General features: G+C 50.6%; 1 protein-coding gene across 1 annotated transcript in view; it reads right to left on the bottom strand.

Moving 5' to 3' along the window:
- Window positions 1-12,947, bottom strand: part of LOC129041403 (putative uncharacterized protein FLJ44672) — a 72,480-nt gene extending 59,533 nt beyond the window's left edge. Inside the window, exons 1-2 of the mRNA XM_063668342.1 lie at window positions 12,644-12,947; window positions 5,614-5,730 (exon numbers count right to left, since the gene is read on the bottom strand). The gene's annotated coding sequence lies outside the window, so the exon portion shown is untranslated. The remainder of the gene's footprint in view (window positions 1-5,613; window positions 5,731-12,643) is intronic.
- Between the last annotated feature and the right edge of the window lie 12,106 nt (window positions 12,948-25,053).

Below are 25,053 nucleotides of genomic sequence, written 5' to 3'. Positions count from 1 at the left end.
AACAAAAGCCCCACAAGATAATCTGTTTCACCTTATAAAAAGCACTGACATTTAGTGTGTGGTAATCTGTTGCAGCAGCCACAGGAAACTAGTATTGTACTGAAGCCTCAACACCCACATGAAGGGGCTGGGCATGGTGGCTCATGCCTGTAAGCCCAGCACTTTGTGAGGCCCAGGTGGGTGGATCACTTGAGGTCAGGAATTCGAGACCAGCCTTGCCAACATGGTGAAACCCCGTCTCTAAAAATTACAAAAATTAGCTGGGTGTGGTGACACATGCCTATAATCTCAGCTACTCAGGAGGCTGAGACATGGAAACTGTTTGAACCCAGGGTGAGGCGGAGGTTGCAGTGAGCCAAGATTGTGCCACTGCACGCCAGCCTGGGTGACAGAGTGAGGCTCCATCTCAACAACAACAAAACAAAACAAAACAAAATAAAACAAAACAAAACCCCACCTGAAGAAGGTTTCCGTTCTGTCAACAGTCCCCCACCCAACCTCTCAGAAGCACACAGTCTTTTGCTGTGGGCCATGGAGAGGAAGACGGAAGCGCCTCCTCATTGTAGAGGCCTACCCAGGAGAAACTCAAGGGAAGGCACTCCCAGGCCGGTCCTTCTGCCAAGGCCATTTTCTTTTTTTTTTTTTTTTTCTTGGGGTGGGGGGGCACAATTTCACTCTGTCTCCCAAACTGCAATGCAGTGGCACAATCTCAGGTCACTTCAACCTCTGCCTCCCCAGTTCAAGTAATTCTCCTGCTTCAGCCTCCCGAGTAGCTGGGATTACAGGAACATAGAATGTCTAGCTAATTTTTGTATTTTTAGCAGAAATGGGGTTTTGCCATGTTGCCCAGGCTGGACTCAATCTCATCGCCTCAAGTGATCCACCTATCTCAGCCTCCCAAAGGGCTGAGGAGTGAGCCACCGCACGCAGCACTCACCAAGGCCTTTGGTGGCAGGCTTTTTCCAGGTGACCACTCCTTATCTGGTCTGGTTCTGCCCCACTCTCCCTCTAACCACGTTGGAATCCCTCCCTACTTTTCAGTAGAGGAGAGTGTGTACCCCAATCTCAGCTTGGTATGATTCAGATCTGCATGTACCTCATTAAACCTGGCTGATCCTCAAGCCCTGGAGAAAAAAAGGTCTCTCTGTGAGTATGATACAGGACAGGTCTGTCCCCAGGACCCTGGGAGAGGGAAGCCCAATGTCCCACCAGGTTGGCAGCGCTGGGGAAGGGAAAGTGTTATGGTAGCCCCAAGACTAAAAAGAGACAGCAGAGGGAGCAGGACATCACTCCCATAGAACTCATGCCACTGCCTGAGCGAGGTGAGGGAGGAGTGCACCTGAGTGACGTGAGGGGGCAGAGAGGCGTGGTTCCAGGGCAGCTCTCACCCTTACTTCCTGCCATGTTACTCTGATCCCCTGCAGGTGAGCCTGCCCACTTTTGGCTTAGGGCTGCTTCTGGGGCCTGTGCTCAAACGCAGCCCCCCATGGCCATGGCTCCAGGAGTGGGGCAGAGCAGGGAGGAGTCCTAGATAGAGGAGAGGCTGGGGCAGGAGGGAGTGGGCCTCAAACTCCAGGAGGGGGCCCTTCTCATAGGTCCTCTTTTCCGGCCTCTCTTTCCTTACCCCTGGGCTGATCACCTGGGGAAGAACTGAGGCAAGCTTTCTCATCCTCAGGTCTGAGAGGTTCAATTACCGGGCCCAAGTAGCTGGGATTACATGCATGCACCACCACGCCTGGCTAATTTTGCATTTTTAGTAGAGACAGGGTTTCTCCATGTTGGTCAGGCTGGTCTCGAACTCCTGACCTCAGTTGATCCACCCACCTCTGCCTCCCAAAGTGCTGGGACTACAGGTGCGAGCCACTGAGACTGGCCAAGAAATCCTTTTCTAAAAATGAGCTGGGCTCGGTGGCTCATGCCTATAATCCCAGCATTTTGGGAGGCCAAGGTGGGTGGATCACTTGAGGTCAGGAGTTTGAGACCAGCCTGGGCAACATGATGTAACCCCATCTCTACTAAAATAAATAAATAAATAAATTAGCCAGGTGTGATGGTGGCCACCTGTAATCCCAGCATCTCAGGAGGCTGAGACAGGAGAATCACTTGAAACTGGGAGGCGGTGGTTGCAGTGAGCAGAGATCATGCTACTGCCCTCCAGTCTAGGTGACAACAGTGAGACTCCATCGCAAACAAAAACAAAAAACCAGATTCCATCTCAAAATAAATAAATAAAACAAAAAATGTGGTATGGCAATGAAAATAATTACTGTGTTAAAGACAGTTTCGTAGAAAATAAAAGACCACTCAGATACAATAAGCTGTCTTTTTAGATGAGTATACTTGTTATTCTTATTTTACAGCTAAAGAAACTGGCTCAGAGAATGTTACTTGATTGGACCATGTTGCATTTCTGGACGGTGCAGCTGAGATCAGACTTTGTGTGTAAATCCACTAGCCTACCAGGGTGCTTCTCATAAAGGTAAGAAATGTAAATTTGGCCTAATATACAAAGTTGCCAGGGCAGCACTGGGTCAATTCTACATACAGTACTTCTATATTCATCAAGAGAAACCTTAAGGGAAGGTGAAAATGCTTCTAGAAGGCAACTGGACACCAGCGCCCTGGCTTGCTGCCTTTGGGCTCTTCCTCTAAGGCCAACAGTGACCTGAAATTACCAACTGTTTCAATCAAGTGGACAAAATGGTACCAAAGTCGTCAACATCAGACAAATTCACTTGAGGACTTATCTATGTGCTTTGAAAGACAAAACTGCTTTTGTAAAGGATACTGTATTTTAGAAAAACAAAATCATATTAACAACTAATAACACTGTAAAATGCTGATGTGTTGAATGCTACTTTAGAAAAACATGTTCAAATCCAGGAAAAAAATTTCTGATAGAAAACTACATAATTGGCTGGGCACCATGGCTCACGCCTGTAATCCCAGCACTTTGGGAGGCTGAGGCGGGTGGATGATGAGGTCAGGAGTTCAAGACCAGCCTGACCAACATAGTGAAACTCCATCTCTACTAAAAATATAAAAAATTAGCCAGGCATGGTGGCGTGTGCCTATAATTCCCGGCTACTCAGGCAGGCAGAAGAATCGCTTGAACCCAGAAGGCAAAGGTTGCAGTGAGCAGGTGAGCCAAGATCACACGACTGCATTCCATCCTATGTGACAGAACAAGACTCTTGTCTCAAGAAAAAAAAAAAAAGAAAAGAAAAGAAAACTACGTATCAATTATCTAGCTAGCTAGCTAACTACCTAGAGAAATGGTTTCATTCTATTGCTCAGGATGGAGAGCAGCAGGATGATTATAGCTCACTGCAGCCTTGAGCTCCTGGCCGCAAGTGATCCTCCTGCCTTAGCCTCCTAAGTAGCTGTGGCCACAGGTGGACAGTTACACCTGGCTTTTTGTTGGTTTTTTGTTGTTGTTGTTGGTTTTTGTACAGAAAGGGTTGCACTACATAGCCTGGGCTGGTCTCAAACTTTAGTCTCGATGTGTCACCCAGGCTGGGGTGCTTGGTGTGATCTCTGCTCACGGCAACCTCCACTTCCCAGTTCTAGTGATTCTCCAGTATCAGCCTCCCGAGCACCTGGGACTACAGGCATGTGCCACCACACCCGGCTAATTTTTTTATTTTTTGTAGAGACTGAGTTTCTCCATGTTGGCCAGGCTAGTCTCGAACTCCTGACCTCAGGTGACCCACCCACCTCGGCCTCCCAAAGTGCTGGGATTACAGGCGTGAGCCACCATGTGGGGCCAAACACTTTCTTACATTATTAAACAGCATAACCCAGGTGGGGCACGGTGGCTCATGCCTGCAATCCCGACAAGTCTGAAGGCCAAAGTGAGAATATCAGTGAACCCAGGAGTTTGAAACCGGCCTGGGCAACATAGCGAGAGCCCCATCTCTACAAAAAATACAAAAATCAGGCTAGGCGTGCACCACACCCAGCTAATTTTTGTACCTTTTGTAGAGATGGGGTTTCATCCTGCTGCCCAGGCGGGTCTCGAACTTCTGAGCCCAAGCCATCCTCCCACCTCGGCCTCCCAAAATGCTGGGATAACTGGGCCCAACCAGCCTCATGTTTTCTTTAAGCAGTCCCTCCCTGTTGCACACTTGGATAGTTTCCTTTTTTACTTTTTTAGACAGGGGTTACCTCAGTCTCGCAGGCTGGAGTGCTGTGGTGGGGTCATAGCTCACTGGAGCCTTGAACCGGGGTTCAAGTAGCTGGGAAGCTGAGGTGAGACTAAAGAGATGGGGTCGCGCCAGGTTAACAGGCTGCTCTTGGCCTGAAAGGATCCTCCTGTCTCGGCCGCCACTGGACACAGTTTCCTATTTTTGACAGACATACACACTGTGCTGGGTGGGAGTTTGTCAACTACCCTTCTCCAGCCAGCAATACACAAGACCTGGAGAGGAGGTGGTGGTTACCAGGCTCCACTGTCAGAAGACTGACCATCTCCAGGCACTACACCGCCCCTGTGACGTCGCGGAATGCCAGCTCACAGGACTTTTGGAAAGGGCGCCTCTGAGACGTCAACGAAGGCGCGCCCCTATGGCGTCACAGAGGACCGACCCTCACACGCAGCCAATCGGAAGTGAAGGCGGGGCTGCTCAGCCTTCCTGGAGCGCGCATACATGGGGGAGTGGCCACAAGAATTACAATTTACACCATCATCCTCTGAGATTTGGGGATGATGGATGAATAAATACAGGCACAGACAGGTGATCTGCCCAGAGCTGATGAGTAACAAACCTGCTCTCAGGCCGTGTGACTCCTAGATTAGTACTCTTCTTTTTTTTTTTTTTTTGGAGAGAAAGTCTCACTCAGTTGCCCAGGCTGGAGTGCGGTGACACAATCTCGGCTCACGGCAACCTCCACCTCCTGGGTTCAAGTGATTCTCCTGCCTCAGCCTCCCGAGTAGCTGGGACTACAGGCGCCTGCCACCACACACATCTAATTTTTGTATTTTTATTGGAGACAGGGTTTCACCATGTTAGCCAGGCTTCTCTCAAACTCCTAACCTCAGGCGGTCCTCCCGCCTCAGCCTCCCAAAGTGCTGGGATTACACGTGTGAGCCACTGTGCTTGGCTGCTTTTTTTTTTTTTTTCTAAATAGAGATGGTTAGCAAGATGTGGTGGCACAAACCTATTGTCCCTCCTACTAGTGAGACTGAGGTGGGAGGATCACTTGAGCCTAGGAGGCAGAGACTGTAGTGAGTCAAGATCATACCACTGCATGCCAACCTGGATGACAGGGTGAGACCCTGTTTAAAAAATAAAAAAGATATGGGGTCTTGCTATGTTGCCTAGGCTGATCTTGAACTCAGCCTCAAGCAATCCTCCGGCCTCAGCCTCCCAAAGTGCTGGGAGTACAGACATGAGCCGTTGCACCTACCCCTGGGAACTTTTTGCTGGGAGAGGTTTCTCTTATCTGTCCTGGCTTCGGGAGGGCAGGACCGCAAACCAAGGGTTTCTTCAAGTGGACAGCACTTTGGGAATGAAAGTGGGGTCAGTACTTGGTGTGCAGCAGAGGTGGCTGTAGCCTACAGGGCCTGCTGGAGCCTAGGACAGCACTTCATGGGGAAAGCTTGGGCCTTACCTGCCCAGGATCTCATTGGGCTAATAATTGTCATGGAAGTCCTGTGCGGAAAGAGAGTCCGGCAGTGCCTTGTCCCGGGTCATGCTCAGATCCTCAGCAAGGGAACTCCGGGTGGCTCTGAGAATGGAACACAAAGAAGCTGTCAGCCCTCCCGCCCCAGGGGATGTTCTCCTTGGGGCCTGGAACTGTTTCTCACTCATCCTTGCATCTCCTGGCACCACACTGGCCTACAGTGAATGTTCCAAATAAACGTTTGTGAATTGAGGCCGGGCATGGTGCCTCACACCTATAATCCCAGCACTGTGGGAGGCTGAGGCGGACAGATCACTTGAGACCAGGATTTTGAGCCCAGCCTGACCAACATGGTGAAACCCCATCTCTACTAAAAATACAAAAATTAGCCGGACGTGGTGGCACACGCTTGTAGTCCCAGCTACTTCAGACGCTGAGGCAGGAGAATTGCTTGAACCTCGAAGGCAGAGGTTGCAGTGAGCGGAGATCGCGTCACTGCACTCCAACCTGGGAGACACGGCAAGACTCCAGCTCATAAAAGAAAAAAAAGCTTCTTTGTAGAGATTGGGGTCTTGCTCTGTTACCCAGGCTGGAGTGCAGTGGAACAATCATAGCTTGCTGCCGCTACTGCTGCCTCAACCTCCTGGGCTCAAGCTATCCTCACACACTAGCCTCCTGAGTAGCTGGGACTAAAGTATCCCCCAGGCTTGAGTGCAGTGGTGTAATCTCGGCTCTCTGCAACCTCCACCTCCCAGGTTCAAGCTATTCTCCTGCCTCAGCCTCCCAAGTAGCTGGAATTATAGGCACCTGCAACCATGCCCGGCTAATTTTTTGTATTTTTAGTAGAGACAGGGTTTCACCATGTTGGCCAGGCTGGTGTCGAACTCCTGACCTCAGGTGATCTGCCCGCCTCAGTCTCCCAAGGAGAAGAAACTGTTGGTCTCATAAGTGTCCTTCAGCTGTACCGAAATGGAAATGGCTAGTTCATCTCAAGTAGCAGGGGAGCCCAGGCAGGGGCAGCTGGGGCACGGGGGTCAGGGACCGAGGCTGCTGTCGGCTAACTTCAAAAGCTGACAGGGGAATCAGGAGGGTGCTCAAAGGATGTCAACCCGGGTGTGGGCAGGCCCAGGATTACAGGTGTGAGCCACTGTGCTTGGCCACTTTTTTTTTTTTTTAGTAGAGATGGTTAGCAAGATGTGGTGACACACACCTGTTGTCCCTCCTACTAGGGAGGCTGAGGTGGGAGGATCACTTGAGCCTAGGAGGCAGAGACTGTAGTGAGTCAAGATCATACCACTGCATGCTGACATGGATGACAGGGTGAAACCATGTCTAAAACATAAAAAAGATATGGGGTCTTGCTATGTTGCCCAGGCTGATCTTGAACTCAGCCTCAAGCAACTTTATTATTATTATTGTTATTATTTTTAGAGACAGGGTCTCACAGTCTCACCCACGCTGGAATGCAAAGTGCAATCACAGCTCACTGCATCCTCAAACTACTGGGCTTGAGTGATGCTCCTGCCTCAGCCTCCTGAGTGGCTGGGATTACAGGCATGCACCAGCACGCCTGGCGCATTTAGCCCAGGGACATCAAACCCCCATCCCCTCACCTGCAACCATCCCTGCCTGGGACCCCTTCTGTCAAAGCAGTGAGGGTCCAGCTGGGAGCCTTGAGCCTGGGTGGTTCTAACTGGCTGAGTGGTGGGGCCACATTCCCTGGCTTGGGCTGTCAGGGCACAATCAGAGGGGGTCATACCACTGTGGGGCTTGGGGCCCTCACTCACTGATGTTGGGGTGCCCTGAGACCTTGTGCAGGATGTCAACCTCCTTCAGTGTGGCTTCTCGCAGCTCCTGCACCTCCTCGGGGGTGAAGCTGCCTCCACTGGTGATGCTGACCTTCACAGCATGCTCCTGGCTCGTGGGCTTGTGGATGCAGCACCTGACCACAATGCTAACGCCCCTGGGAGTGCCAAGGACAGATGGCCTCAGGGGCCCTCACCCCACGGGGAGTCCCAGATTCAAGGCTGCAGCAGAGATGTCCTGCCCTTATCTAGAGATTTACACTTTCCCTCAACTTCCTCTGAGCTTTTGGGGATTGTGGATGAATAAATACAGGCACAGACAGGTGATCTGCCCAGAGCTGATCAGTAAGAAGCCTGCTCTCAGGCTGTGTGACTCCTAGTTAAGTGATTTTTTTTTTTTTTTGGAGAGAAAGTCTCACTCAGTTGCCCAGGCTGCATTGCAGTGGCATGATCTCGGCCCATGCAACCTCCACCTCCCGTGTTCAAGTGATTCTCCTGCCTCAGCCTCCCGAGTAGCTGGGACTACAGACGCCTGCCACCACACGCACCTAATTTTTTTATTTTTACTGGAGATGGGGTTTTACCATGTTAGCCAGGCTGGTCTCAAACTCCTAACCTCAGGCGGTCCTCCCGCCTCAGCCTCCCAAAGTGCTGGGATTACAGGTGTGAGCCACTGTGCTTGGCCACTTTTTTTTTTTTAATAGAGATGGTTAGCAAGATGTGGTGACACACACCTGTTGTCCCTCCTACTAGGGAGGCTGAGGTGGGAGGATCACTTGAGCTTAGGAGGCAGAGACTGTAGTGAGTCAAGATCATACCACTGCACGCCAACCTGGATGACAGGGTGAGACCATGTCTAAAAAATAAAAAAGATATGGGGTCTTGCTATGTTGCCCAGGCTGATCTTGAACTCAGCCTCAAGGAATACTCCCACCTCAGTCTCCCAAAGTGCTGGGAGTACAGGCATGAGCCATTGTACCTGTCCATGGGAGCGGTTCTTAAGCACACTGAATTCTGCTTTTTCCTGGCTTTAATGAATGTCTAGTTCTTCCTTTTTAGGTGCAGTGTATGTCAGCATTGTTTCAGTAATAAATGCATTCCAGATCTTAGAAATAATATTAGTCACAGGTGCCAGGCGCAGTGGCTCACACCTGTAATCCCAACACTTTGGAAGGCTGAGGCAGACAGATCATGAAGTCAGGAGTTCAAGACCAGCCTGGCCAACATGGTGAAACCCTGTCTCTACTAAACATACAAAAATTAGCCAGGTATTGTGGCAGATGCCTGTCATCCCAGCTACTCAGGAGGCTGAGCTACAAGAATCACTCGAACCTGGGAGGCAGAGATTGCAGTGAGCCAGGATCACACCATTACACTCCAGCATGGGCGACAAGAGCAAAACTCCAGCTGAAGAAAAAAAACAAAAGAAATATCCCATTACTTTAAGGCAATGTAGATACAGCCAGAATTTCTACACAAATCTGAACCATATTATAAAGCCAGAAAAACATACCAGCTAATATTATTTAATACATATAGCATTAAATGGAAGAGGTAATATTTTCTTTTACTTTTTTTTTTTTTTTTTTTTGAGATGGAGTCTCACCCTATCACCCAGGATGGAGTGCAGTGGCAGGATCTTGGCTCACTGCAACCTCGACCTGCCAGGTCCAAGCAATTCTCTCGTCTCAGCCTCCCAAGTAGCTGGGACTACAGGCACCAGCCACCACACCCAACTAATTTTTGTATTTTTGTAGAGACAGGGTTTCACCATATTGGTCAGTCTGGTCTTGAACTTCTGACCTCAGGTGATCCGTCCACCTCAGCCTCCCAAAGTGCTGGGATTACAGGCGTGAGCCACCGTGCCTGGCCGGAAAAGGTAATATTTTCTAAACATATAGATTAGTGTAACCTTATTGGACTTATAAAAATAACTTTTTTTAGTAACAGAAGCAGAAGATTCTCCTGAACTGTATCATTTCAGCTAACATTTATTTACTTAAGATTAAAATAATATAACAAGTATAAAAAGTCAAGAGGCACCCAGGCGCAGTGGCTCATGCCTGTAACCCACTTTGGGAGGCCAAGACAGGTGAATCACCTGAGGTCAGGACTTTGAGACCAGCCGGGCCAACATGGTGAAACCCCGTCTCTACTAAAAATACAAAAATTAGCCAGGCATGGTGGTAATCACCTGTAGTCCCAGCTGCTAGGGAGGCTGTGATGGGAGGATCAACCTGAGTGGTGAACGCTGCAGTGAGCTATGATTGCACCACTGCACTCCAGCCTAGGTGACAGAGCAAGACTCTGTTTCAGTGAAAAAAATGAAAAAGTCAAGAGCATGGAGAGTATTAAATTCAGGCATAACCAATGGTGTATCATCAGAACAGCTCCATTTTTTTGCCATCATTATGTGTTAAGGTCAATTTGCTAAACACGAATATCTGTACTAAAGTTTTAAGTGTACCATATAATACATTATTGCTCACTTAGGTTTAATATCCTTTGCTGTACAATATACTTGACTATAATACTTACATATCACAACAAAAGTATCTTTCCCTAAGGCAATTATCATTAATACTGCTTTAAAGTTATAAAATGTGGGCTGAGGGGTGGCTCACACCTGTAATCCCAGCACTTTGGGAGTCCGAGGCAGGCAGATCACAACGTCAAGAGATCAAGACCATCCTGGCCAACATGGTGAAACCCCGTCTCTACTAAAGTACAAAAATTACCTGGGCATGGTGATGCACCCCTGTAGTCCCAGATACTTGGGAGGCTGAGGCAGGAGAATCTCTTGAATCGGGGAGGCAGAGGTTGCGGTGAGCTGAGATTGCAACTCCGGCCTGAACAACAAGTGCAAAACTTTGTCTCAAGAAAAAAATATGAAATGTGAAGATTGTTTTTATAATTTTACAACACCTGAGCATTACTGTCTTTAAACTAATCTAATAAATCACCATCACAACAAAAGCCCCACAAGATAATCTGTTTCACCTTATAAAAAGCACTGACATTTAGTGTGTGGTAATTTGTTGCAGCAGCCACGGGAAACTAATATTGTACTGAAGCCTCAAAACCCACCTGAAGGGGCTGGGCATGGTGGCTCATGCCTGTAAGCCCAGCACTTTGTGAGGCCCAGGTGGGTGGATCACTTGAGGTCAGGAATTCGAGACCAGCCTTGCCAACATGATGAAACCCGGTCTCTAAAAAAAATACAAAAATTAGCTGGGTGTGGTGGCACATACCTATAATCTCAGCTACTCAGGAGGCTGAGACATGGAAACTGTTTGAACCCAGGGTGGGGCGGAGTTTGCAGTGAGCCAAGATTGTCCCACTGCACCCCAGCCTGGGTGACAGAGTGAGGCTCCATCTCAACAACAACAACAAAAACCCCACCTGAAGAAGGTTTCCAGTTCTGTCAACAGTCCCCCACCCAACCCCCCTTAGAAGCACACAGTCCTTTGCTGTGGGCCATGGAAAGGAAGAAGGAAGCACCTCCTCATGGCAGAGGCCTACCCAGGGGAAATGAGGAAAGGCACTGCCAGGCAGGTCCTTCTGCCAAGGCCATTTTCTTTTCTTTTCTTTTTTTTTTTTTGGAGACACAATTTCACTCTGTCTCCCAGACTGGAGTGCAGTGGCACAATGTCGGCTCACTTTGACCTCTGCCTCCCCAGTTCAAGTGATTCTCCTGCCTCAGCCTCCAGAGTAACAGGGATTACAGGAGCATAGCATGCCTAGCTAATTTTTGTATTTTTAGCAGAGATGGGGTTTTGCCATGTTGCCCAGGCTGGATTCAAACTCCTCACCTCAAGTGATCCACCTATCTCAGCCTCCCAAAGGGCTGAGGAGTGAGCCACCGCACGCAGCACTCACCAAGGCCTTTGATGGCAGGCTTTTTCCAGGTGACCACTCCTTGTCTGGTCTTGTTCTGCCCCACTCTCCCTCTAACCACGTTGGAATCCCTCCCTACTTTTCAGTAGAGGAGAGTGTGTACCCCAATCTCAGCTTGGTATGATTCAGAACTGCATTTAACTCATGAAACCTGGCTGATCCTCAAGCCCTGGAGAAAAAAAGGGTCTCTCTGTGGCTATGATACAGGACAGGTCTGTCCCCAGGACCCTGGGAGAGGAAAGCCCAATGTCCCACCAGGTTGGCAGGACTGCGGAAGGGAAAGTGTTATGGTAGCCCCAAGACTAAAAAGAGGCAGCAGAGGGAGCAGGACATCACTCCCATAGAACTCATGATGCTGCTGCCTGAGTGAGGTGAGGGAGGAGTGCACCCGAGTGACGTGAGGGGGCAGAGAGGCGCGGTTCCAGGGCGGCTTTCACCCTTACTTCCTGCCATGTTACTCTGATCCCCTGCAGGTGAGCCTGCCCACTTTTGGCTTAGGGCTGCTGCTGGGGCCTGTACTCAAACACAGCCCCTCATGGCCATGGCTCCAGGAGTGGGGCAGAGCAGGGAGTGGGACAGAGGAGAGGCCGGGGCAGGAGGGAGTGGGCCTCAAACTCCAGGAGGGGGCCCTTCTCGTGGGTCCTCTTTTCCGGCCTCTCCTTCCTTACCCCTGGGCTGATCACCTGGGGAAGAACTGAGGCAAGCTTTCTCATCCTCAGGTCTGAGGGGTTCAATTACTGGGCCCAAGTAGCTGGGATTACAACCATGCAACACCACACCTGGTGAATTTTGCATTTTTAGTAGAGACAGGGTTTCTCCATATTGGTCAGGCTGGTCTCGAACTCCTGACCTCAGCTGATCCACCCACCTCTGCCTCCCAAAGTGCTGGGATTACAGGCGTGAGCCACCACGCCAGGCGGAACACATTATTTTATTAAATAGCATAACCCAGGTGGGACACGGTGACTCACGCCTGTAATCTCTACAAGTCTAAAGGCCCAGGTGAGAATATCAGTGAACCCAGGAGTTTGAGACCGGCCTGGGCAAAATAGCGAGACCCCCATCTCTACAAAAAAACACAAAAATCAGGCCAGGTGTGCACCACGCCCAGCTAATTTGTGTACCTTTTCTAGAGATGGGGTTTCATCCTGCTGCCCAGGCGGGTCTCGAACTCCCGAGCCCAAGCCATCCTCCCACCTCGGCCTCCCAAAGTGCTGGGATAACTGGGCCCAACCAGCCTCATGTTTTCTTTAAGCAGTCCCTCCCTGTTGCACACTTGGATAGTTTCCTTTTTTACTTTTTTAGACAGTGGTTACCTCAGTCTCGCAGGCTGGAGTGCTGTGGTGGGGTCATAGCTCACTGGAGCCTTGAACCTCGGGGTTCAAGTAGCTGGGCAGCTGAGGTGAGACTAAAGAGATGGGGTCGCGCCTGAAAGGATCCTCTCGCCTCCGCCGCCACCGGACACTGTTTCCTTTTTTTGACGCACATACACACTGTACTGGGTGGGAGTTTGTCAACTACCCTTCTCCAGCCAGCAATACACAGGACCTGGAAAGGAGGTCGCGGTTACCAGGCTCCACTGTGAGGAGACTGACCAGCTCCAGGTATTACATCGCGTCTGTGACGTCGCAGAAGGCGCGCGTCTGTGACGTCGCAGAAGGCGCGCGTCTGTGACGTCGCAGAAGGCGCGCGTCTGTGACGTCGCAGAAGGCGCGCGTCTGTGACGTCGCGGAAAGCCAGCCTGTATGACGTTGCAGAAGGCGCGCCTCTGAGCCCTCACCGAAGTCGCGCCCTAAGACGTCACTGAGGGCGCGCCCCTATGGCGTCACAGAGTACCGACCGCCACGCGCAGTCAATTGGAACTGGAGGCGGGGCTGCTGGGGCTTCCTGGAGCGCGCATGCGCCCGCGAGCTGCACAAGGTTAACACTTTCACCCATCTCCCTCTGTGCTTTTGGAGATGGTGGATGAATAAATACAGGCAAAGACAGGTGATTTGCCCAGAGCTGATGACTAACAAGCCTGCTCTCAGGCTTGTGGCTCCTAGTTTAGTGCTGTTTTTTTTTGTTGTTTTTTTTTGTTTGTTTGTTGAGAGAAAGTCTCACTCTGTCACCCAGGCTGGAGTGCGGTGGCATGATCTCCCCTTACTGCAACCTCCGCCTCCTGGGTTCAAGCGATTCTCCTGCCTCGGCCTCCCGAGTAGCTGCAACTACAGGTGCCTGCCACCACAGACATGTAATTTTTGTATTTTTATTGGAGACAGGGTTTCACCATGTTGTCTAGGCTAGTCTGAAACTGCTGACCTCAGGTGATCCTCCTGCCTCAGCCTCCCAAAGTGCTGAGATTACAGGTGTGAACCACTGCGATGGGCCGCTTTTTTTTTTTTTTTTTTTTGATAGAGATGGTTAGCCAGATGTGGTGGCACACACCTGTTGTCCCTCCTACTAGGGAGGCTGAGGTGGGAGGATCACCTGAGCCTAGGAGGCAGAGACTGTAGTGAGTCAAGATCATACCACTGCATGCCAACCTGGAGGCAGGAGTATTGCCTGAGGCCAGGAGTTTGAGCCAGTCTCGGCAGCATAATGAGATTCCGTCTCTATAAAAAATAAAATTTAGCCAAGTGTGGTAGCGTGCACCTGTGGTCCCAGCTACTCGGAAAGCCAAGGCGAGGATTGCTTGAGTCCTGGAGGTTGAGGCTGCAGTGAGCTATAATTGCGCCATTCCAGCCTGGGAGACAGGGTGAGATTCTGTCTCAAAAAAAGAAAAAATAATAATAAAACTGTGGGGGAAGGATACTCAGATCCCCTACTGGAAGCAAGCCTTCCTCATTCCATCATATTCTGCTCATCCTCCAAAGCTCGGCTCAGGGGCCTGCCTCTCCACAAAACTTCCTAGCCCTCGGCCCCCTTCCTTCCTGTTTCCGCAGCACTGATATCACCTTGTCCTGCCCAACTATGTAGCGTGCAGGCCTCCATCTTCTACCTGACTGCAGAACCAGAGAGCTCTGGTGCTATCTGGTTCCACGTGTCCCCACTGGCACCTCGCCTGGAATGTTGTCTGCACCGACCAGTGCTAACAATGGAAATAGCAGGCATGCCTGACCACGTGCTGAGGCTCAGTGTGCAGCACTGGTCAGCTATGATTTCATCTCAGCCTCTAGCATCCCGCTGGGGTAGCTTAATAATCCCTGGATTTCACAGATGGAAAATGTTAGGAAAGTCTCTAAGCCCCCATGGAAGGTCCCAGAGCCTAAATTCAAACACAAGTGGAACATTCCTCTGCTTCACTGTGATCTGGTGTGAATTTTAACCTAAGGTCCTGGCATTTAAGAGCTGGAAGGCACCACGGAGGTGGAGAGCTCAGCCCTGTCATTGGATGGAAGCTGAGAACCCGGTGAGATTCTCACTGGGACTTTTGCAGGGAGTTGGGGGGAATTCTGAAGGTGGTACAGATGTTCTGACCCCAAGACCGTCTCCTCCAGCTGGACCACACACTTGTTTCCTGCTCCTACACCTGTCCATCCTACCCCTTGGATTCTGGGTGTACAGAGGAGTGGGCACATGCTAAGGTCAGCCCTGGGTTAGCCTCATGGACAAGGTGGGCCTGGAGCAGGAACCCCCACCTGATAGAAGACAGCTGAAGTGTGTCCGTACACACTTGCTGTGGGCATCACTTGCACATAGGTGCAGCCTTTGCTCTGGGAAACCACTTTAAATGACTTGATGGCCTCACCATGGTGGAGACATGGCTTGACTCCGGAGAGACTCCATCGTAGATAAATATTTGAGTAAAAGTTTTCATGTTAGAATAGCATCTGCATGCAAATGACAGGCAATGGGTGGGTGCAGTGGCTCACACCTGTAATCCTAGCTACTTGACAGGCAGAGGCAAGAGGATCACTTGAGCCCAGGAGTTTGAGACCAGCCTGGACGACATGGTAAGACCCCATCTCTAAAAAACAAAACAAAAAAAATGTTTAAATTAGCAGGACATGGTAGTCCCTGTAGAGAAAGCTACTCAGGAAGCTGAGGCGAGAGGATTGCTTGAGCCCAGGAGTTGAAGGCAGTAGTGCGCTATGATTGTGCCACTGCATTCCAGCCTGGGCAACAGAGCCAGACCCCATCTCCATCTCTTTTTTTGGAGACGGAATCTGGCTCGTCCCCCAGGTGGAGTGCAGTGGTGAGATCTAGGTTCACTGCAACCTCCACCTCCCAGGTTCAAGCAATTCTCCTGCCTCAGCCTCGGGAGTAGCTGGGATTACAAGTGCCCACCACCATGCCTAGCTAATGTCTGTATTTTTAGTAGAGACGGGGTTTCACCATGTTGGCCAGGCTGGTCATGAACTCCTGACCTCAAGTGACGCACTCGCCTTGGCCTCCCAAAGTGCTGGGATTGCAGGCATGAGCCACTGCGCCTGGCCCAGACCCCATCTCTTTAAAACAAAAAAGTACATGAGGTAAATGGGGAAAACGCCTGTGAGACAAGACCAAAACCTGCAGTGGCTGCTAAATGTCAGTACGATGAGCCCAGAATTCTCCTACATCCCAGTGGTCAGGGAGGACCACTGAGCTGTGTGTCTTCTGTGATTCTCCCCTGGCTCTGAGCCCTTTGCACCTGCACCTCACAGCGCCACTCAGATCCCTGGGGGTAAAGTGCAGCGGGAGATGGTGGCCAGTTGTAGTCTGATAGGATAAAAGCCACGGGAGAGTTCTGAAATTCTCTTTTTCTCCCGAGTATGTATTTCTGCATCTTTACGGAGCCTCGTCAATGCTTTTTAAACCTACCCTGGGATTTGAACCAGTGCCCATAGATACAGAAGTCTTGTCAGGTCAGCCAGGTGCGGCTACTGAGGCAGCATCTCTCCCTAGCCCCACACCCACAGGTTCAGAAGGGAAACGCTTCCCCCGAGTGGCTTATGAGACCCAGTACTTCTAGTTTCACTTGTTTAAAAACACCATACACAAGAAAAAGGCTGTCAAAACACAAGCAGTGTTTGAAACGAAGCTTTGTAGGTCCCCCTGCACTACCACCGTCATGGGCAGCATAGCAGATGAGTTCAGGGACACCAGCTAAAATGTGTGCAAGAGAAACCAGGGCTCATGGCAGACATGTGTGTCTCTGTTTTGTTGACCAACTTCTGCTAGAATTCATAGCCATCTAGCCTATGTATTGGATTTTTATTTCTGTGACATCTGCATCTTTTAAAAATATCAGTTAGGGCCAAGGTGGGTGGATCACTTGAGGTCAGGAGTTCAAGACTAACCTGGCCAACATGGCCAAACCCTGTCTACCAAAAATATAAAAATTAGCTGGGCATGGTGGTGTGTGCCTGTAATCCTAGCTACTTGGGAGGCTGAGGCAGGAGAATCACTTGAACTGGGAGCCAGAGGCTGCAGTGAGCCGAGATCGTGCTTCTGCACTCTAGCCTGGGTGACAGAGCGAGACTCCAAATCAAAAATAATAATAATAATTAAAAAAATCAGTCAGTAGCCAAGCACCATGGCATATACCTGTAGTCCCAGCCACTTGGGAGGCTGCAGGATCACTTAAGTTCAGGAGTTCAAGACCAGCCTGGGCAACATAGCAAGCCCTAATCTCTACAAAAAATAAAAAATTAGCAGGGCATGGTGGCACATGCCTGTAGTCCCAGCTCCTCGGGAGGCAGGAGGATTTCTTGAGCCTAGGAGTTCAAAGCAAACCTGGGCGACATAGTGAGATTCCATTTCAAAAATATGTATCAGTAGGTTAATCCAGACATTGTCACATGGGCCAAGCGACCAAAGTCACATCTTAGAGTTGTGGACGGTGTAATCAGATGACTGTGACTGCAGTCACAGAAGGTCAGGGTAGAAAGAGGCTTGAAGAGAGGCACACTTCTTCTAGCCAGAGCTTTCCTACTGAGCTCCTTAAAGCTCAGGGGAAAGTGGGATGGGGTGGGGGGGGGCGACCTAAATCCAACCCCCTCCCATCTTCAACCAGAGCGACCCCATTTGTACCTGCTCAGCAGTATCGTGCATCCATGTAAAATTTTATTTGAAAATGGTCTTCTGCAATTAAAACTACAAAAAAAGATTGAAAGTGGCCAACTTAAACTCCACTCTGTTTCTTTTTTGATTTGGGAGACTGGTGTGCATAGAAGGGAAGTGTCAGCTAATGAGACTATAACCTCACCACAGATGCCTGCCCATGGCTGGTGGAGCTCCCAAGGCCTGGGCCACACCCTATGTGCCCTGTGCCAAGCCAGTGGAGGGGGGGGTGTGTTCAGCACGTGTTTGTAAGATAAAGAAAAACATGCTTCCCAATTGGCCATATTACCCAGAGGGCAATATTGATTTAGATCTTATTTCAGCTTGGCTAGAGAGGCTCAGGTACCAGTGAGCAGAAGTCTGGCCATTGTGGTGGATTCTGGAAGATAATGTGCCATACTATTAGCAGGGGTGCAATTTGGGGTGTGAGACCACCAGAGCTTTGATTCCCCCCGCCACACTTGTATTATTTGGAGTTGTTTTGTTGTTGTTCATGGTAATGACCTATGATTAGACAACAATCTAGTTCCATTTGCAATAGGGAATAATAAGTCTGTGACACTTACAGCCTCTAGACCTGGGGAACCTCTGGCCACCCCGAGGGGGCCCTGGTCATCCTGCTGCTGGTCATGTCCAGCTCCGGGTGGCTGGCTAGGTGGCCTGGGTGGGAGGTCCACTCTTTGTCTTTATAAAAAGAAGGGCTTGGGCCAGGCATGGTGGCTCATGCCTGTAATCCCAGCACTTTGGGAGGCCAAGGCAGGCAGATCACCTGAGGTCAGGAGTTCAAGATCAGCCTGACCAACATAGCAAAACCCCGTCTTTACTAAAACATACAAAAGTTAGCCAGGCGTGTGGTGGGTTCCTGTAATCCGAACTACTCGGGAGGCTGAGGCAGGAGAATTGCTTGAACCTGGGAGGCAGAGGTTGCAGTGAGCCGAGATTGCACCACTGCACTCCAGCCTGGGCAACAGAGTGAGACTCCATCTCATAAATAAACAAATAAATAAATAAGATAACAAGGTGTGCTGGAGACGGCCACAGGCCTGTGGCAGCCACGCCATCAGGGAAATGGAGTCAGAGAGAGCTGCATCTGCTCTGATAGGGAGGTGGGTGTGTGCAGAATCCTCTGGGGGTGGCTCAGGCCTCCCAGGGGAGCACTTACCTTTTTATTTCCTAGTATGTCACAGCTGCTGATGCAGGAATAAAGCAAAGTGCCTGCCACTCTACGCGACTGCCGTTTGTTCATTCATTCATGTATTCGTTCTTCCTTTACACATGCATGGCAGATTAACAAAAGGGCCTCCACAACCTAGCCGCGTGGTGTCCATGGGTTTTTAGCCTCTCTGAGCAGGTTTGACAGGGCTGCTTTTTCCTCTCCCTAACTCCCTAACTTCCTCTCCCTAACCTCCCGATGCAGACTGGGACATTCTCAGGCTGTGTTTGAGCCACCCCTTCATCCTCTGTGCTTTTCCCTGGCATCCTCAGCTCCCCTCTCCCCATCATGGTGCTCCTGGGCTGTTCCCAGAGCTCCTATTACTCTCTGTGTCCTCCCAACCCCAAACCCGTCCAGCTCTGTATCCACCTGCCCAGCTGCCATTCATGCTGCAGATGTAGCACTCCCAGAGCCCATCTGTCTCCACTCACTCAGGCATCCTACCTCCTACCCCCGGTGGTGGCCGCAGTGCCCACTGGGCCACCCCAGCCAAGCCCAAGAATAGCCACATGGGAGCCCTTCCTCCATCTGCCCTTCCTCATTCACACATTACCACATCTTGCCAATTTCATCTCCTGAGGACCTCATCTTCCATCATTCTCTCCCCATCATACCACGGTTGCCCCCTTTATTTCTCTCCTAGACCTCAGCTGGCATTACTTGGACAGTCATTTCTTTGGAACCTCCTGGCCAGCTTTGCACACATTTAACTAGACTAAGATTTGAGACCAGACATGGTGGCTTATGCCTCTAATCCCAACACTTTGGGAGGCCAAGGCAGGCAGATCCCCTGAGGTTAGGAGTTTGAGACCTACCTGGGCAACATGGTAAAACCTCGTCTCTACTAAAAATACAAAAATTAGCCAGGTGTGGTGGCACACACCTGTAATCCCACCTACTCGGGAGGCTGAGGCAGGAGAATTGAACCTGGGAGGAGGAGGCTGCAGTGAGCCAAGATCACGCCACCACACTCCAGCCTGGGCAACAGAGTGAGACTCCGTCTCAAACAACAACAACAACAAAAAAGAAGATTTGAGCTCCCTTCTCAGATCCGTGCCTCTTGACCTAGGCTGAAGGCTTCTACTCTCTCCGGTGTCACCTTCAGGAACCTGCTTGTTACTTCCCTCCTAAGAATGTTCCAGAAGGTCTTGGTTTATCTTCTGGAGGGCATTCAAGAACTCAGAGTCATCTCCCATGTCTAGAAGAGAAATATTAAGGCCAGGCATGGTGGCTCACACCTGTAATTTCAGTACTTTGGAAGGCTGAGGCAGGAGGATCACTTGAGCCCCAGAGTTCAAGACCAGCTTGGGCAACATAGCAAGATCTCATCTCAAAAAAAAAAAAAAAAATTAGCCAGGCATGGTGGCACATGCCTGTAGTCTCAGCTACTTAGAAGGCTGAGACGGGAGGATCATTTGAGCCCAGGAAGTCAAGTGCAGTGAGCTGCGATCGTGCCACTGCACTCCAGCCTGGGCAACAGAACAAGATCCTGTCTCAAAATTTAAAAAGGGAGAGAGAAACAGAAACACGGCAGCTTGGAAACCTGGCTGGGGGTGATTGTGGGGAACTGCTGCTGACGGGCTCTCAGGCACACCCCCCACTCCAGCCATTTTGCCTGGCTGCCTTAGGAACCCTCCTCCTACTCTTCTGAGAGTCCCCTCCAGGCAGTCATGGCTCACTTATCCCTGCCACATGAACTCCAGAAAGGATTCTTGGTAGAAACCCACAGAAACTGTTCCCAGTCACAAAGCATGCCAGGTGCATCCTGTTCTTTCTGTCACTTAAAAAAATAAATGTGTCTCTATCCCTCCTTCTTATAAAACAGTACCCTCTCACACTGCGTGGCTTGAATTCTGGTCTTACTTACGCCTTTGGATTCAATGACCTTCATCAAATTTCTGCAAGACAAGGGCCATTTACAATAAACGTTGTCAGAACTTCACTTAGCAATGTACTCGGGAAATAAATTTTGGTCTCTAAATAGAGAAACAAATGCAACAAATAATCCCACAGACCATTATAACATATCTTTTAGATGGTAGTTGTCAAGGATTAGAGTTACTCGCCCAGAACTGTTGTTGGTGTTTGGAAGCATCCAAACATTGGCTGGCCCATGTCCCACAGGGGCATCTGCACAGCACCCTGGTGAGCAGAGAGTTGTGTGTATGGGGACTAAGCAGAGTGGTAGGCAGTTTGCAGGAAGCTTGCCAATGCTTATTAATATTTACCAAAGAGATGCAGGACCGGCCGCGGTGGCTCACGATAGTCATCCCAGCACTTTGGGAGGCTGAGGTGGGCGGGTCACAAGGTCAGGAGTTCAAGACCATCCTGACCAAAATTGTGAAACTCCATCTCTACTAAAAATACAAAAATTAGCCGGGTATGGTGGTGCATATCTGTAGTCCCAGCTACTTGGGAGGCTAAGGCAGGAGAATCCCTTGAACCCAGGAGGCGGAGGTTGCAGTGAGCTGAGATCATGCCACTGTACTCCAGCCAGGGCAACAAAGAGTGAAACTCCATCTAAAAACGAACAAAAAAAGAGGTGCAGGACCATCTGCATATGTTACATTTTGGTGATAATATCTGACCTTCTGGGAGAAGAGATCTGTTACATATGTTACATTTGTTACAAGAGAATGTCTTACCCCACCCCCATGGACCCAGAAAGGGTCCTTCTGGGAGAAGAGATATGTTACATATGTTGCTTTTGTTACAAGAGAATGTCTTACCCCACCCCCACGGACCCAGAAAGGCGTGCACATGTGGATGGCAGGAGAGTGACTGCAGATACTTCCTGTGTTGCTATCCTCTGCTCCAGGTGGGTACTGGTCACAGGCACAGGACAGAAGGCTCCCCAGAGTCTGATCCTGTCTTGAACCCAGCTGGCTATCCTGCAACCCCCAACCCACTGGCCTTTGGGAGTGGACAACAGCCCATGTCTCCAGGTGGCCAGGCCCCCCTGTGCAGGCATATTACAGCAAGTTGTGTTTTTCCGGTTTGTCTCTGCCCAGCATGGTGTGACCATGGAGGGGACACTGAACAGACCTGGGGGTGGTGGTACCGAGGCAGAGGCAGGTGCACAGTTGTTTCCAAGGGAGAAAATGAATTCATGATCTAAAATGCAAAACCTTAATTATGCTTGACTCCCCTCCCTCCCTCCCTCATTTCTCTCTCTCCCTCCCTCCATCCATCCTTCCCATGTTTCCTTCCCTCCCTCCCTTCCTCTCTTCCTCACACCCTTTATTGACCTTCTTTCATTTTGTGACTTTGTCAAATACAGCTCCAGGCTGTCTTCTCTTTCTGCTCTGCTCTGGCCACACACATACCCTTCCACCCTGTGTCTGCCCATAGAAATCTTGGGTCCCTTCCAGTATTCCTGCCCACCATGGCCTCTGTTAGGAGATTCCCGTGCAGTCTCCTAGCAGGGCAGCCCTTCTGGGAATCGCTTCCCGGTGCTTGTGTGCACTCCAGCCCAGCCCTTAGAGCTGCTTACTTGGCTTTTGTCTTATGTCCTCTGACCACCTATCAGGGCCTGTCCATGGGGCTGTGTCTGCATGGGAGCAGCCCCAAACACAGTCCTTGTCAGCACCCCGATCTGGACCTGAATTGGGCCCTTGCGCTCACTACCTGTGGACCAAAGACAAATCAGGTTCTCCCCGTCCCCAGAGTGGGGAAAGCAGTAGTGTGGGCCTCCCTGGGGTCCCCACGACAGTGTAGTGAGTGCGGGCACGGAGCCTGCTGCATGTCTCTATGGACATTTCCATAACTTTTCTTTTCTTTTTTTTTCTCTGAGATGGAGCCTTGCCCTGTCACCCAGGCTGGAGTGCAGTGGCACAATCATGGCTCACTGCAACCTCCACCTCCCGGGTTCAAGACATTCCCCTGCTCCAGCCTCTCGAGTATCTAGGATTACAGGTGCCCACCATCAAGCCTGGCTAATTTTTGTATTTTTAGTACAGACAGGGTTTCACGAGGTTGGTGAGCCTGGTCTCAAACTCCTGAACTCAAATTATCCTCCTGCCTCAGCCTCCCAAAGTGCTGGAATTACAGGCATGAGCCACTGCGCCCAGCTAACTTTTCAGTTTATAAACACTAATACCTACTTGTGTCCCGTGGCCTCATCTCAGCTATGTGAGGCTGATGTTGTGCCCATTGTACAGATGGCAGAGCAGGCTCAGGTTCAGGAAGCTGGTGGAAGCCACCCAACCATGAGGTGCAGAGCACAACATCTGGGACAGGGTCTTCGCGACAGCTCTTGGGATCCTGTCTTCTCATGGTTGCGATCTCAGAGAGCTTTCACTGTTGGATCAGAGGCTGACTCCAGACTCCACCCCAGTGCTGCTGGGCCCTGTGGGCAATGACAGAGCAGTCCTTGCTGGCCTGACTCATATTCCTGAGTCTCAGGGGTTCCTGTGCCACCAGAGAATGAGCTCCCCAAGTGTCAGTCACTTGGTTCAGTGCCTGTATCTTAAACTGGGCACCTTTAGCAAAAGTCCAGTGTGGAGCTATGTACCCTCCTGCCACAGCCCAGGATCTAGCACAGAGCTGGGTACTGTGCCATCATAAGCCCCCATAAAGACTGCCGTAGGCGTCGCAGTGCAGATGGCAGGACTGTGCCTGGGCTGCAGGCGCACATATACCAGGTATGTGCAGTGGAGACCGTAGGGCTGTGCCCGGGATGCAGGCGCACATTTACCAGGTGTGTGCAGTGTGGATGGCAGGGCTGGGCCTGGGCTGCAGGCGCACATTTACCAGGTGTGTGCAGTGCGGATGGCAGGGCTGTGCCTGGGCTGCAGGCGCACGTTTACCGGGTGCGTGCAGTGCGGATGGCAGGGCTGTGCCTGGGCTGCAGGCGCACGTTTACTGGGTGTGTGCCATGTGGATGGCAGGGCTGTGCCTGGGCTGCAGTTGCACATTTACCAGGTGTGTGCAGTGTGGATTTCAAGACTCAGAGATGAGACAGCCAGTTCCTGTCCTGCCTGAGGGTCAGGCAGGGGTAACCATCTAAGACCCTGGGCATCTTCCCCAGCTTGGGCGGTTCCCCAAGCCATCGCTTTTCAGCAGGACGGCCAGCAGGGCATCTGTCATCTTCGTCCACCAGCATCACAGCCTGTTTTGGGGAGAAGTAGTATTTCCACACCCCACTCAGGCTGATAGCATTTGAGGAAGAAGAGAAAGAGGGGCTTTTCGGTTTTCTGATTTCCTTTCTGAAGGTGAACCTGTCACTGGTGAAAAAAATTGTTTTTTGTTTTTTGTTTTTTTGGACCAAGAAAGCGGCCTTGGCCTCCAGTGCCAGAGCAGGCTCTGGCTTGGGCAGAGGATCCTGGAGAGGACGCTATGCTGTGTTGGGCAGGAAGTCGCTTCCTCCCTCCAAACGTAGGTGTCCAGCTCTCTCTTCCTCCCTTTGTTAAGTAGAAGGAGCTGTTATGCCAAGGGCAGGCAAGAAACAGGCCCCTGAGTGCTCAGGTTCATGGCCGGGCTTTAAAGCAAGAGTTTCCTCTTGGCCCTCGGGCCACACTTCTGGCTTGCCGAGGACAGACAGCAGGAAGAATGCTGGCCTCCCCCATGCCACCAGATCCTGTCCCCAGGCCAGCAGGAGGGGAGGGGAAGCAATCTCATCACGGGAGCAGGAGGGGCCAGCTCTGGAGTCCACATGGCTGTGGCTGGGCTGTGCTTCTAGAAGCAGCAGCTCTTGCCGCCTCTCTCTAGGGATTTTTGTCTTTCTTTTAAAAACTTTTTTTTACCTTCTTTTTTAAGATGGGGTCTTGCTATGTTGCCCAGGCTGGTCTCAAATTCCTGGGCTCAAGCGATGCTCCTGCCTCAGCCTCCCAAAGTGATGGGATTGCAGGCATGAGCCAGTACACCTGGCTGACTTTTATCTTTCCTACCAGCCTTTTCATGTGAGCTGAGCCTGCAGGCTGTGCCTAAGCATAGCCCTTTGAACTTGATAGACCGTGAGCTTCGAAAGACTCCTTTGCAGTCTGAGTTCTCTGGCAAATACACTAGCTTGGTTAAGCCGACTTTTCTTTGATTGATGTTGGCTGCGTCTAGAAAGCAGGATTGCCACCACTCCTTGAAGCACCCCATGATTAGAGTGTCTGAGCGCTGCTTCTGCTCTGCTGAGGCTGGCGACAAATTGCCTGAAAAGACCCCCTGTCAGAGGATGATGGGCTCATCTGCAGCAGGGCCACTTGCAGCCCAATTGCTTCCAAGATTAAACCTTTCCAAAGCGGTCTGCACTGCCCGGTACACAGTTGGGCCACTTGGTTTAAGATTACAGATGAAGGTACTGAATTGGATCTCATTTAAAAATATATAGGTTTTAAAGTTTGAGGGCTCAGGAAGAAAATGAAATCCTTTGTCCCAAACCAGGGCCTGGTTTTGTCAGTGGCACGTGCACGTGTGTGTGTTTGTCTCTGTGTGTGTGTGTGTGTGTGTGTGTGTGTGTTCTAAAGAGACCCTAGTGGCCGGACACTGGGGCTCACATCT

This window comes from Pongo pygmaeus, chromosome 6 (assembly GCF_028885625.2).
Source record: "Pongo pygmaeus isolate AG05252 chromosome 6, NHGRI_mPonPyg2-v2.0_pri, whole genome shotgun sequence".
NCBI lineage: Eukaryota > Metazoa > Chordata > Mammalia > Primates > Hominidae > Pongo > Pongo pygmaeus.
This window is presented reverse-complemented; position numbering and strand designations above follow the sequence as displayed.